This window comes from Bacillus rossius (assembly GCF_032445375.1).
Source record: "Bacillus rossius redtenbacheri isolate Brsri chromosome 4 unlocalized genomic scaffold, Brsri_v3 Brsri_v3_scf4_1, whole genome shotgun sequence".
In the NCBI taxonomy this organism is placed as follows: Eukaryota; Metazoa; Arthropoda; class Insecta; order Phasmatodea; family Bacillidae; genus Bacillus; species Bacillus rossius.
In genome coordinates this window covers 18,377,090-18,393,146 of record NW_026962010.1, presented here as the reverse complement: position 1 = coordinate 18,393,146, position 16,057 = coordinate 18,377,090, and positions in this window count along the sequence as shown.

The window sequence follows — 16,057 nt, the reverse complement described above, 5'->3', positions numbered from 1 at the left end:
GGGTGGTGCGGACACCCGTGTGAAGGTAGGGGCCGAGAGCGCCCGGACTGCCGCACAAAGCAGAGGACCGAACAGGCGGGGTGGAGGAGGGGGAGTGCGGATAGCAATGCGCAGAGGCGGCCGAGAGCGCCCGGACTGCCGCACAAAGCGGAGGTCAAGAATGGTCGCGGCGGAGGAGGGGATGCGGATGGGCGCGCGAAGCGACGGCCGAGAGCGCCCGGACAGCCGCACAAAGCGGAGGTGAAAAACGGTCGTTGAGGGGAGGGGATGTCGGGCTGTGGCGTCGCACTCCCGCGTCGCGAAGGACGCGAATCTTGATGAGGCGGGTGGGTGGGGAAAAGCTCCTATGTCCTCTCGCCTCGACGCGCCGTCTGTCTGATCCTGATACGTTCTCGCCCGCAAAATAACCGTTTTGTGCCCGCTTTGTCGTCTGAGTTGGGAATGGCTTGAAGAATTCTGTTTTTAAATTTCTCCTCGATTGTTTTCTGTCCGGTTTTGCTTGACGGGTGTTTCTCTTGCTAATTTATTTTGCACTATTTGCCACACGCAGGGGCGCCATTTGCCATCAGCCGGTGCGATTCCCGCGGCGAGTCTAAGGAGCTGTACATGAAAATTGGGGTGTTTTCCAGGAGGCCGCCAGGCTAGCTCTGTCGTCTAACGGTGAGTGGGTCGATCGGCCCCAGCGTGTCCCCTAGACTCGGTGGCTTGACTTGGAAAGTAGCGACGGCCGGGTTAATCCCTGCACCGTAGAAAAAAAAACCGACCCGGAGTCGCGTGGGGAGATGCGTTGAAAAAGGTATTCGGTGATGACTATAGTTACTAGTCGTGAGGAATCAGAGACAAAACTTGAAAACTCCCCACGGTACGCGCACGTCCGCTCCGGGCCGCGAGCTGATCAGAACTGCCTCAGGGGTTAGCGTGCGGAGGGGGGGGACACTCCCTCCATGCACCAAGGTTACGCCGCTCGTCTCATTTGGGTGAAGGCTTGGCGAGGGGTGCGTTCCGCCAGCAGGAGCCAGTACTGCGGGCTGAGGCCGGGCTAATGGCCTTCGGTCGGTACGACGTCATTATTTATTTTAATTTTACTGCTGTAAAGATAGTAGACAAATTCATCACCATTACACCACAAGTAGATAGTTTACTTTTGTTAAAGTGGCAATTGGAAAATATGCCTTTACATTTATTGTCTTCAATCTGTTCTGTTTCATGTGTAAGACTATAATATTTTGACTGGTAGGACGTAAAGCATTGCCTGATTTCCATTTGTTTTTCTAATACGATTATAATTAATTCTAGTAAAATAAAAATAAATGACCTGACTATTTTGAAGTGGTAGAAATCATTCTTTCTTGTGTTCCCCATTTCTGATTCACGTTTTCTTACCATGAAGTCGTAGAAATTATTCTTTCTTGTGTACCCCATTTCTGATTCACGTTTGTCTTGTACTAATATTAAGGACAGATGTGTTTAAGCTGAAGTTACTGCAGGCAACTCTGATTAATTAAGAGTCTGCAAAATATCTTCCTCGAAAAATGTTTTTGAGCTAGTTCTGCTTTTATGCAGTGCTGCACTCACATTAGCTTAAGCCACTGTTACAATAAGTAAAATTAATTAATATATCTTATAATGGCAGTATTTTCGTCTGTTGCATTAAAAATATTTTTACCTTGTTTCCAGTGTAATGACAGAAGACAGTTGCATTAATGTAACGCAATAAGACTGGCGTTTTTCTGGAAATGTTCCAATATATAAATTCTGGTTTATAAAATATATTGTCTTTAATCAGTTATGTTTCTTGTGATAAGACTCTAAAAATGTTGATTCTAGGAGGTAAAACATTGCATGATTTCGATTTGTTTCTCTTAAAACATTAAAATTAATTCTAGACCAATAACATATAAATGTACTTCTACCGTTGAAGTGGTTGAAATAATTCCTGCTTGGGTTCCCATTCCTGCATTCTAGATATTATGTGTCCATATCTTTGTAACAGTTGTGCTTAAGCTGCAGATACTTAGATAATATTTCCTAAGCGATAGAGTTTCTCGGTGTTAAGTCCGCGGAAGCGGTGAGAGATCCGAGCGAAGTTCTGAGCGAAGCGTCGAGCGGTCCTCAAAGATGGGAAGTACGCGGCAGCGGTGGAGTGCAGCAATGGAGTCCCGCGACGTAGGTCCATGAGGGGTGTTACTGCCAGAGTTGCGCCAGAGGTGCTGCCCAGCGAGGTGTGCTGTGTGTAAAAACTGAGTGACTGGGGATTGAACATTTTTAATTTTAATCGATTAATAGGAAATTTTAGAAGATTATTTGTTAGTGACGTAAATATTGGCAATAAATAAAATTTGTTTTGGTAGAATCTTTAATTGGGCTATCCATTCACGAACCCAGTAGTTTTTCCAAGACGATTATTGTTTTAATAATCGTAACAATTTTATATTCAGTCCATCTGTTTCTTGTTTATATATTTATATTCGGGTGTCGTGTAGGACATATGAAATGTGATTTTCCATTTTATTCAAATATACCAATAAATGTATCGAGTGACTACTTATGATCTGTACAGTTTCCGGATGTGTTGATGAATTCATTTCGGCTTAAGGTTACTTTTACCGTTTCCGGTAACTGTTTTTGTAATTATTAATTTATTTATTGTTTTGGTTATTGTTATTTAATTATTCATAGTTATGTTTATTAGGTTTTCCCCTTTTTTAATTATTTAATTGCATTAGGAGGACACTAAGAAAATGAAACCGTTTGCTCAACGGCCGCCTAGTGATGTGTGGGTTTGGTTTTTACGAGTGTACCCGAAGACGGCCGAAGAAGCTCGATGGTGACGTAGCCGAGTGACGCGCTCAGCGGTGGCGCGCGAGTGTGCGGTACGGGACTTGCGAGCCGGAGACGACAGCAGCAGGATGGTTCGGTGTGACCGTCTGGCCCGCGGTGTGGCAGCGGCGCGGAGGCGCGTTGACCACCAGCTGGGGCCCCAGTCAACATGCTCAAAGTAAGGAGTCGCCGCTCATACTTGTTATGGCCAGAATAGGCGAAGCTCGGGGCTGTGAAATACATTTTGCTGAAGTAGACGGTGACTAGCAACGTAATTTGACTTTACTCAGGACCGGTAAATACTTTTGTAGTGGATGAACATTAATGAACTTGTCTTTCACTCGGGCCCACATAGTCTTAATTTGGATGGAGTGCATGGAGACAGTTCACGTACTTTTGTTTGAATATTACGAGGACTGCAGTATCACACACGAGCAAACGAGTTTAGGGAAAGTGCGCGCACAGGACTGATAGAAACTTTATATTCTCTTTCAACTATAGTTTTATATATGTGTTTGTATAGGATAACTATGTGTTTCATGTAATGTATACATGGGGGGTTGTAATCCTTGGTAGCCATGATAGTAAATAATGACTGCACTTAATTTTTGTGTTTTTTATAATGGTACTCACACATTGCCCGGGGAATAAGCTATTTACCTTTGGTTGGCCTTGGGGCATGAGTGTGGGGAAAAGTTGCTAATCGCACTGTTGCGGCAGTTAAGCAGCTGGGCGGTTCAATTACATTTCTGCTTTATGACAGATTCGTCCACAAAAATCATGGAGCAGTATGCTTTAGCTGATGTGACTGCAAGCAATTCTGCTTTTGGTGCAGTGACTGCAGTACTTCTACTTCTAAGGAAGTGACTGAGTCAATTCTGCTTCTATGCAGTGTTGCACTCACATTAGCTTAAGACACAGTCGCAATAGATAATAAATGACGGGTTTAAAATATACAGGCGGTATTTTCATCTGGTGCATTATATTTATTTTGTTCAATTATCCTGCTGTAAAGACAGTAGACATATTCTTCACCGTTATACGACAAGAAGATAGTTTACTTTTGGTAAAGTGCCAATTGGAAATAATGCTTTTACATAAATTGTCTTGAATCTGTTCTGTTTCATGTGATAAGACTTTAATATTTTGACTGGTAGGACGTAAACCATTGCTTTGTTTCGATTTGTTTATCTAATGCCTTTTAAATTATTCTTGTGAAATAAAATAAATGACCTGCTTACGATGAAGTGGTAGAAATCATTCTTTCTTGTGTACCCAATTTCTGATTCAAGTTTTTCTTGTACATATATTATGGACGCAGATGTTTTTAAGCTGAAGTTACTGCTTTAATTAAGAGTCTGCTAAACATCTTCCTCTTAGAAAGGTTTTGAGCTAATTCTGCTTTTTAGAAGGGCCTTCGCTCACATCAGCTTCTGGCACAGGAATTCTTTTAGTAAATTTTAGGGTTCAATAACAGTATGTGCCATTTATTCTTATTTTGTAACAAAAATTAATTCCTTTTCCTTCTTTAATGACAGCAGACAAAATATATTGTGTTAAAGAATATTAGGATTTTTATTTATTTGATGAATATCCTTATAAAAATCTGCTTTTATGTATGAACTTCATTACTATCTCTTTCTTGTGATAAGAATTCTCATCTGCTCATGTATAGGATTAATGAAATGTAAGTTCGCTAACTTTGTATAAAACCAATTATAAATATATCAAGTGATTACATAATATCTGTACAAGTTCCAGCGAAGTTGTTGAATTAATTTATTTTTGAGGTGACATTTCTGCATTATCTCTTCTTCCTTTACAAAAAATATGGACCAGTGTGCTTTAGCTCATGTGAAGGCAGGCAATTCTGCTTTTGGTGCAGTGACTTCAGTACTTTCTACTTCTAAGGAAGTGAGTGTGTCAGTTCTGCTTCTATGCAGTGCTGCACTCACATTAGCTTAAGACACTGTTACAATAAGTAAAATTAATTAATATTTATTGTATACAGGCAGTATTTTCGTCTGGTGCATTAAAACTATTTTACTTAGTTTCTGGTGTTTTGACAGTAGACAGTTACATTATTAAAACACAATAGAAAAGGCGTTTTCTTCTGGTAAATTTCTAATAGAAAAATTCTTGTGTATATACATTGTCTTCAATCATTTATGTTTTCTGTGATAATATTCTAAAATGGTGTCTTGTAGGAGGTAAAACATTGCATGATTTCCACTTGTTTCTCTAATACCATTATAATTAATTCTAGACCAATAACAAATAACTGAACTTCTCTCGATATAGTGTTTGAAATAATTCCTGCTTGTGTTCCCATTTCTGCATTCTCGATATTGTGTGTACAGATATTATTAACAGTTGTGCTTATGCTGCAGTTACTTCAGGCAATTCCTCTTAAGTGCAGTGCTCTTAGACCTTATAAATTTAAGGAAATGATTAACCTAGATCTACAGCTTTGTAGGGCCTGCACTCACATCAACGACTGGCACAGTTACTACAATAAGTAACTTTAAGGATCCAATAACAACAGGTTTAATTTTTAATTGGTGTAGCAACAATAATTAATTTCTTGTACGGTTTTTTTGATAGCAGACAGTTCCTTTTCTTTTACAGAAAATAATATAAATTTTTTTTTAGGTGAAAAGTCTAAAAAAAAATGTGCGTATATATTGTTACGAACGTAAGCAGTGAAGCGGGGCACGCGGGTCCGGAGCTGGCTGGCGGCTCCGCACGTCCACTGACGTTACATGGCCGCCACAACGTGAGACGTGCCGCGCGCACCTGGTGGATTTCGGAGAACGTCTCTCCACCCCCCCCCCCCCCCCCCCAATACCCTAGATATCCACACGGCGCCCTGTCTGGCGTCGTAACCTGACACTTGCACCTGGGGTAGTCCGCGGGCTGTTTCCTTTATCGACGTTTTCTGGCATCGGGTCGGCAAGGGATGACGAAACTGGCCCCAGATGCGTTCGTGACTACTAGGAGTGGTACCTTGTCAGGCCTATATAAGCCCAGGTCGCCAGCCTCCGAGAAAGTTAGTTTTCCCAGTGCGATAGTGCTGCGTGTACGGCGGGAGATCCTGGGGTGGCGTAGTCCCTTGATGCTTAATCCAGGGCCAAGATATCAGTTCCTGGGCATTAGTCTGGGCGATCGTGCTGCAGGTGCGGCGGAGTTCTTGGCGAAGATCCTCGGCGATAGAGTTTCTCGGTGTTCATGCCGCGAGTGCGGCGAGAGCTCCGAGCGAAGTTCCGAGCCAAGCGTCGAGCGGATCCACAAAGAAGGAAAGTGGGCGGCAGTGGAGAGATGCAAAATTGAGTCCCGCCAAGGAGGTCCATGAGGGGTGTCTCGGCTAGAGTTGCGCCAGAGGTGCAGCCCAGCGAGGTGTGCGGTGTGTAAAAACCGAGTGACTGGGGAATGAACATATTTAGGTGTAATTGAATATTATGCACTTTTAGAAGATTATTTGTTAGTGACGTAAATATTGGCAATCATCAAAAATGTAGAGGTAAAATCTTTAATTGGGCTACCCATTCACGAACCCCATAGTTACCCCAATACAATTATTGTTTTAATAATAGTAACAATATTATCTTCAATCACATCTGTTTCATGTTTATATATTTCTATTCTGGTGTCGTGTAGGACATATGAAATGTGATTTTCCATTTTATTCAAATATACTAATATATGTATCGAATGACTACTTATGATCTATACAGTTTCCGGGTAAGTTATTGAATTCATTTCGGCTTGAAGTCACATTTCTCCTTTATCTCAGATTCGTATACAAAAATTACGGAGCAATATGCTTTAGCTGATGTGACTGCAAGCAATTCTGCTTTTGGTGCAGAGACTGCAGTACTTCTATTTCTTAGGAAGTGACTGAGTCAATTCCGCTTCTATGCAGTGTTGCACTCACATTAGCTTAAGACACAGTCGCAATAGATAATAAATTACGTGTTTTTTATATATACAGGTGGTATTTTTATCTGGTGCATTATATTTATTTATTCCATTTTTCTGCTGTAAAGACAGACACATTATTCACCGTTACACGACAAGAATATAGTTTTCTTTTGGTAAGTGCCAATTGAAAAATATGCCTTTACATACATTGTTTAAAAACTGTTCTGTTTCTTGTGATAATACTAAAATATTATGACTGGTAGGACGTAAACCATTGCTTGGTTTCCATTTGTTTATCTAATGCCATTATAATTTAAGGTTGTGACATAAAAATAAATTACCTACTACTATGAAGTGTTAAAAATCATTCTTTCTTGTGTACCCCATTACTGATTCACGTATTACTTGTTCACATATTAAGTACGCAGATGTTCTTAAGCTGAAGGTACTGAATGCAATTCTGCTTTAATATAGGGTCTGCAAAACGTCTTCTTCTAAGAAAGTTTTTGAGCTAGTTCTGCTTCTTTGCAGTGCCTGCACTCACATCAATTTCTGGCACAGTTACTTCAATTAGTAACTTTAAGGGTTCAATAACAACAGGTTTAATTTTTATCTGTTGCAGCAACAATTATTAATTTATTGTCCTGTTTCAATGGCAGCTGACAGTTCCTTTTCTGTTACAGAAAATAAGAGAAAAAATTTTATGGTGAAAAGTCTAAATATAATCTGCGTATATATATTGTTACGAACGTAAGCAGTAAAGGGGGACGCACGGGTTTAAGAGCTGGCTGGCTGCCCCGCATGTCCACTGACGTCACGTGGCCGCCGCAACGTGAGACGTGCCGCGCGCACCTGGAGGATTGCGAGGGTCATCGCTTCCCCCCTCATTTTTCTAGCTCTCCACATGGTGCTCTGTCTGGGCGTCGTAACCTGACACCTTGCACCTGTGGTAGACCGCGGGCTTTATCGACGTTTTCTTGCGTCGGGTCAGCGCAGGATGACGTAACTGGACCCAGATTCGCTCGTGGCTTCTAGAAATGGTACCTGGACGGCCTTTATAAGCCTAGGACGCCGGCCTCCGAGAGAGTTAGTTTTTCCGGGGCGAAGTGCCGCGGTTGCTGCGGGAGCTCCCGGAGCATCGAAGTGCCTTTACGAAGATTCCAGGGCGAAGTGTTAAGTTCCGGGTAGATAGCCTGGGCGGTAGTGCCGCAGGTGCAGCGGAGTTCCTGGCGAACTACCGAGCAAAGCGGCGGCGCAGGAGTGCAGCTACGGAGTCCCGCCACGGGTATATCACGAGGGGTGTCTCGGCTAGAGTTGCGCCAGAGGTGCGGGCCAGCGAGGTGTGCAGAGTTTAAAAACTAATAGACTGGGGAATGACCCTTTTTAAGTGTAATCGATTATTAGGCACTCTTAGAATATTATTTTTTAGTGACGTAATAATTAGCAATAAATAAAATTGTAGTGATAGAATCATTAATTGGGCTAACCATTCACGAACACAGTAGTTTTCCCACGACGATTATTGCTTTAATAATAGTAAAAATATTATATTCATTTACATCTGTTCCTTGTTTATATATTTCTATTCTGGTGTCATGTCGAAGAAATGAAATTTAATTTTCATTATATTTAATTTCATAAATATATGTAGCGAGTGACTACCTAAGATAAGTACAGTTTCCGGGTAAGTTGTTGAATTCATTTCGGCTTGAGGTCACAATTCTGCTTTATCTCAGTTTCGTTTACAAAAGTCACGGAGCAGTATTCTTTAGCTGATGTGACTGCAAGCAATTCTGCTTTTGGTGCAGTGACTGCAGTACTTCTACTTCTAAGGAAGTGACTGAGTCAATTCTGCTTCTATGCAGTGTTGCACTCACATTAGCTTAAGACACAGTCGCAATAGATAAAAAATTACTGGTAAATATATACAGGCAGTATTTTCATCTGTTGCATTACATTTATTTATTCAATTTTTCTGCTGTAAAGACAGTAGAAAAATGTTTCAATGTTAACGACAAGAAGATAGTTTTCTTCTGGTAAAGTGCCAATTGAAATAAATACTTTTAACATATATTTTCTTCAATAAGTTCTGTATCTTGTGATAAGACTATAATATTTTGACCTGTAGGACGTAAACCATTGCTTAATTTCGATTTGTTAGTTCTAATGCCATTATAAATAATACTTGTGAAATAAAAATAAATGACCTGCTCACGATGAAGTGGCAGAAAACATTCTTTTTTTGTGTACCCCATTTCTGATTCAAGTTTTTCTTTTACAAATATTAAGGACAGGTGTGCTAAAGCTAAAGTTACTGCACGCAATTCTGCTTTAATGCAGAGTCTGCAAAACGTCTTCCTCTAAGAAGGTTCAGAGCTAGTTTTGCTTCTTTGCAGGGCCTGCGCTCATGTCAGCTTCTGGCACAGATATGCTTTAAATAAATTTAATGCCTGAATAACAGTATGTGCCATTTTTTCTTATTTAGTAATAAAAATTAATTACTTGTCCTGCTTTAATGACAGAAGACAGTATATTTTGTGTTACAGAATAAAAATATTATAATTACTATGATGAAGAGCCATATAAAAATCTGCCTTTATGATGAACTTCATTACAATATATTTCGTGTGATAAGAATTATCATCTGTTCAAGTGTAGGATTAATGAAATGTAATTTCCTATCTTTCTATAAAACCAATATAAATGTATCATGTGTTTACATAATATCTGTAGCTACTGGTTCTAATGAAGTTGTAGAATTACATTTTTTTAGATGACATTTCTGCATTATCTCTGCTTCGTGTACAAAAATCACGTAGCAGTATGCTTTAGCTGATGTGACTGCAAGCAATTCTGCTTTTGGTGCAGTGACTGCAGTACATATACTTCTAAAAAGTGACTGAGTCAATTCTGCTTCTATGCAGTGTTGCACTCACATTAGCTTAAGACACAGTCACAATAAATAATAAATTACGTGTTTAATATATACAGGCGGTGTTTGCATCTGGTGCATTACATTTATGTACTCAATTTTCCTGCTGTACAAACAGTAGACAGATTCGTCACCGTTACACGACAAGAAGATATTTTTCTGTTGTTAAGTGCCAATTGAAAGATATGCTTTTACATATATTGTCTTCAACCTATTCTGTTTCTTGTGATAATATTATAATATTTTGACTGGTAGGACGTAAACCATTATTGGTTTCCATTGTTTTTTATAGCCATTAAAAGTTATTCTTATGAAATAAAAATAAATGACCTGCCTACGATGACGTGGTAGAAATCATTCTTTCTTGTGCTACCCATTACTGATTCACGTATTTCTTGTACAAATATTAAGGGCGCAAATGTTCTTAAGCTGATGTTACTAAAGGCAATTCTGCTTTAATGCAGAGTCTGCAAATCATTTTCCTCTAAAAACGTTTTTGAGCTAGTTCTGCTTCTTTGCAGGGCCTGCGCACATGTTAGCTTCACAAACAGGATTTCTTTTAGAAAATTTAAGGTTTTACTAATATTATGTTCAATTTTTTCTTATTTAGTAACAAAAATTAATTTATTATCCTGCTTTAATGACAGCAGTCAGTATATTTTGTGTTACAGAATAAGAAGAAATTAATTACTTTGATGAAGTGCCATATAAAAATCTGCTTTTATGTATGAACTAATAACCATATATTTTGTGATAAGAATTATCATCTGTTCACGTGTAGGACTAATGAATTTTTAGTACCCTATCTTTCTATAAAACCATTATAAATGTATCATATATGAACTGGTTCCAGTGAATTTATTGAATTAATTTTTCTTGAGGTGACATTTCTGCATTACCTCTTCTTCGTGTAAAAAATCACCGAGCAGTATGCTTTAGCTGATGTGACTGCAAGCAATTCTGCTTTTGGTGCAGTGAATGCAGTACTTCTACTTCTAAGGAAGTGACTGAGTCAATTCTGCTTCTATGCAGTGTTGCACTCACATTAACTTAAGACACAGTCGCAATAGATAAAGAATTGAAGATCAGTAATGGAGATGAGAATAAATGTGAAGGAGGGACAAGAGCGATAAATACAGAACTGACAGTGACAGAAAGCGAAGAGTTTTACGGGTTTGAAAACAAGGACGACGAGCTCTCACTAACACGACCAAGAGAAAATCAACAAAACCAAAGCATCTGGAGAACTACGAACTGTATGTTGCCTACTGCCTGGTAAGTGAGGGAGATCCTCAAACCTATAAGGAAGCACTGCAAGAAAGTGAAGAATGGAGAGAGGTCATCAATAAGGAACTGGAAGCACACAATAAGTTCGGAACCTGGAAACCAGCGGACCTACCAGAGACCTATCGAGACAAAATGGGTATTTCACACTAAATCAGACGGAACAAAAAAGGCCAAATTAGTGGCCAAAGGGTTTCAAACAGACACAAAGGAAGAAGTGTATGCACCGGGCGCCAGATTACCTACCATCAGATTAGCCTTGTCATGTTCACTTCAGAAGGATTGGAGCATTAAGCAGATGGATGTACCAACCACCTTTCTCAACGGTACACTTGACACGGAAGTATATATTTTCCCGCCAAAGGGAATAAAAAGGGGGAGAAGGTTCTGAAGCTACAACATGCTCTATATGGACTCCGTGAGTCGCCAAGATGCTGGAACAACTGTTTAACCAGTTTGCAACCAAGAACGATTTAAGAAGGTCAGTTTTTGATGCATGTTTGTATGTGGGAGATGCATTGTGGCTGGTGATATGGGTATATGACATTCTCTTGATGGGTGAAGAAGCAAAAATTGAACAATTGTCAGTAAAACTAACAGAAGAATTTAATGCAAAAGATGTGGGACAAGTACAGTGCTTCATTGGCACAGAGTTAATTATATCAGATGACAGAATTGAAATGTCACAGCATAAGCTTATTTAAAAAATGCTGAAGAGATTTAACTTAGAGAACTGCAAAGGATCTTCATCTCCTATGAATGACAGACCGGAAATCAGCGAATCAAATGCAGTGATTGAGGTACCATATCGAGAACTGGTCGTTAGCCTAACCTACCTATCCCAAATCAGCAGGCCAGTGATAGCATTCGCCACTGCGTATTTAAGTCGCTTTCTAGACCGCCCAACTAGGGTATTGTGGAATGCAGCAATGAGAGTGCTTCGGTATGTGAAGGAGTCAAGTGACAAGAATCTAACATACCACAAATGTCCAGACCAGTTATCGCAGATAATCACATATGTTGATGCAGACTTAGGGGGGGGGGGGAGCGAATAGCCAAACCGTAAAAGTGTGAGTGGGGTGGCATCATTCCATTCAGGCAATCTGGTATCCTGGAATTCGAAAAAGCAGCCCATCGTTGCCTTAAGCTCGGCAGAAGCAGAGTACTTATCGTTCAGAATCGCAGCATCGGGTCTCCTGTACCTGAAGGGGCTCCTATCAGAGTTTGTGGGTGAAGTTAAGGGTTGTCTCATGGTTGATAATCAGGGCGCTATACATATGATCAAGAATTATGAAAACATCAAGCGCTCAAAGCATATAGACATAAAATTCCACTTCATAAAAGACATTGTTGATAAGCAACTGATAGAAGTGGCCTATTTAGAGTCAAGCAGAAATGTCGCAAACAATCTCACCAAACCATTAACTGCTACCAAATTTTGTATGTACTGAGAAATGTTATGTTTAAAATAATGTGTATAACTTTTTCTTTGTAGTGGGGGTTAACTTTGTGTGCATGGTCTATTGTTCTACAATTTCAAGTTATTTGTCTGTTTGTCAGAATGTTAATGCAAATATCCCAGAGCCAAATCACTATCAAGTTATACTATACTTGAAATTGACAGGGGGTGTTACGAGATTGTAAACAAACCTACTAGTGTGGGTATCATGCCACCAGAGTGCATAGAGGTAAATAAAAGTATCCAAGATGGATGTTGTTATTCTCTTGTCTCCATTTATTCGTGCATATAACAAGGAAATTATTAACACATTAAGGGTCCAATAGCAACAGATTTAATTGTTATATGGCGCAGCAACAATAATTAATTTCTAGTTCTGTTTTAATGACAGCAGACAGTTCCTTTTCTGTTACAGAAAAAAAGATAATTTTTTGGTGAAAAGTCTAAATATAATCTGCATATATATATATATATATATATATATATATATATATATATATATATATTGTTACGAACGTAAGCAGTAAAGTGGGGCGCGCGGGTTAAGTGCTGGCTAGAGGCAACGCACGTACACTAAAGACAAGTGGCCAAAGCTACGTAAGGCATCCGCGCACACCTGGTGGATTGCGAGGGCCGTCGCTTCCCACCTCCTTTTTCTAGCTCTTCACATGGTGCTCTGTCTCGGCGTCGTAACCTGACAACTTGCACCTGTGGTAGTCAGCGGGCTGTCGCCTTTATGGACATTTTCTGGCATCGGGTCAGCGTAGGATCACGTAACTTGCCCCAGATGCGCTCGTGACTTCTAGGATTGGTACCTGGGCCGGTCTATATAAGCCCAGGACGCCGGTCTCTGAGAGAGTTAGTTTTTCCAGGGGCGATAGTGCCGCGGGTACGGCAGGAGATCCTGGGGCTGCATAGTCCCTTGACGAAGAATCCAGGGCCAAGAGTTCAGTTCCGAGGTGATAGTCTGGGCGATCGTGCTGCAGGTGCGGCGGAGTTCATAGCGAATAGTTACTCGGGGATAGAGTTTCTCGGTGTTAATGCCGCGAGTGCGGCGAGACATCCTAGCGAAATTCCTAGCGAAGGGTCGATCGGATCCTCAACGAAGGCAAGTGCGCGGCGGCGGAGTAGTGCAACATCAGAGTCCCACCACGGGTATACCACGAGGGGTGTAACACCCCTCGTTGTGGCCAAGGTTGCCCCAGAGGTGCGACCCAGCGACGTGTGCAGTGTGTAAAAACTGAATGACCGGGGAATGAACATTTTTAAGTTTAATCGATTATTAGGCACATTTAGAAGATAATTTGTTAGTGACGTAATTATTGGCAATAAGTAAAATTGTAGTGGTAGAATCTTTAATTGGGCTATCCATTCACGAACCCAGTAGTTTTCCCACAACAATAATGTTTTCTTAATCTTAACAATATTATATTCATTCACATCTGTTTCTTGTTCATATATTTCTATTCTGGTGTCGTGTAGGACATATGAAATTTGATTTCTATTTTATTTATTTATACCAATTTATGCATCAAGTGACTACTTAAGATATGTACAGTTTCCGGGTAAGTTGTTGAATTCATTTCGGCTTGAAATCGAATTTCTGCTTTATCTCAGATTCGTTTACAACAATCACGGAGCAGTATGCTTTACCTGATTTGACTGCAAGAAATTCTGCTTTTGGTGAAGTGACTGCAGTACTTCTACTTCTAAGGAAGTGACTGAGTCAATTCTGCTTTTATGCAGTGTTGAACTCAAATTAGCTTAAGACAGTCGCAATAGATAATAAATTACTGGTATCTATAAACAGGCAGTATCTTCATATTTTGCATTACATTTATTTATTCCATTTTACTGGTGTAAAGACAGTAGACAGTTTCTTCACTGTTACACGAAGAGAAGATAGTTTTCGTCTGGTAAAGTGTCAATTGAAAAAAAAAAAAACTATTACATATATTGTCTTCAATATGTTCTGTTCCTTGTTATAATACTATAATATTTTGACTGGTAGGATGTAAACCATTGCTTGGTTTCCATTTGTTTTTCTAATGCCATAATAAATAATACTTGTGAAACAAAAATAAATGACCTGCTTACGATTAACTGGCTGAAATCATTTTTTTTGTTTACCCTATTTCTGATTCACGTTTCTCTTGTAAAAATATTAAGGACAGATGTGCTTCAGCTGAAGTTACTGCAGGCAATTCTGCTTTAATGCAGAGTCTGCTAAACGTCTTTATCTAAGAACGTTTATGAGCTAGTTTTGCGCATTTGCAAGGCCTGCGCTCACGTCAGCTTTTGGCATAGGTATTCTTTTAGTAAATTTTAGGGTCCAATTACAGTTAGTGACATTTTTTCTTAATTAGTAACAATAATTAATTTCCTGTCTTGCTTTAATGACAGCAGACAATATTTTGTGTTACAGAATTAAGATATTAATTACTTTGATGAAGAGCCATATAAAAATCTGCTTTAATGTATGAACTTCATTACCATATCATTCTTGTGATAAGAATTCTCATCTGTTCACGTGTAGGACTAATGCAATGTTAGTTCCCTATCTTTCTATAAAACCAATATAAATGTATCAAGTGTTTGCATAATATCTGTACTGGTTCCAGTGAAGTTGTTGAATTAAATTATTCTTGAGGTGACATTTCTGCATTATCTCTGGTTCGTGTACAAAAACTATGAACCAGTGTTCTTTAGCTGATGTGAATGCAGGATATTCTGCTTTTGGTGCAGTGACTGAAGTACTTCTACTTCTAAAGAAGTGACTGAGTCAGTTCTGTTTCTATGCAGTGCTGCAATCACATAAGCTTAAGACACTGTTATAATTAGTAAAATTAATTAATTTTTATTGTATACAGGCAGTATTTTCGTCTTGTGCATTAAAAATATTTTTACCTTGTTTCTGGTGTAATTACAGTAGATAGTTACATTATTGTAACACAATAAGAGAAGCGGTTTCTTCTGGTAAAGTTCTAATAGAAGAATTCTGGTTTATATACATTGTCTTCAATCAGTTATGTTTTCTGTGATAAGTTTCTCAAAATGGTGATTTGTAGGAGGTGATTATTTCCATTTGTTTCTCTTATACCATTATAATTATTTTCTAGAACAATAACAAATAACTGTTCTTCTACCGATTCAGTGGTTGAAATAATTCCTGCTTGTGTTCCCATTTATTCATTCTCGATATTACGTTGTCAGATATTAGTAACAGTTGTGCTTAGCTGCAGATACTTCATGCAACTCTTCTTTAAGTGCAGTGCCCTCAGACCTCCTACATCAAAAGAAATGATAAAGCTTTTTCTGCTGCTTTGCAGGGCCTGCACTCACATCAACTTCTGGCACAGTTACTACAATTAGTAACTTTAAGGGTCCAATAGCAACAGGTTTAATTTTTCTCTGGTGCAGAAATAATATTTAATTTCTAATAATGTATTAATGACAGCAAACTGTTCCTTTTCTGTTACAGAAACGAAGATAAAAATTTTTTTGGTGAAAAGTCATAATGTAATCTGCGTATATATATATATATATATATATATATATATATATATATATATATATTGTTACGAACGTAAGCAGTAAAGGGGGACGCGCGGGTTTAAGAGCTGGCTGGCGGCCCCGCATGT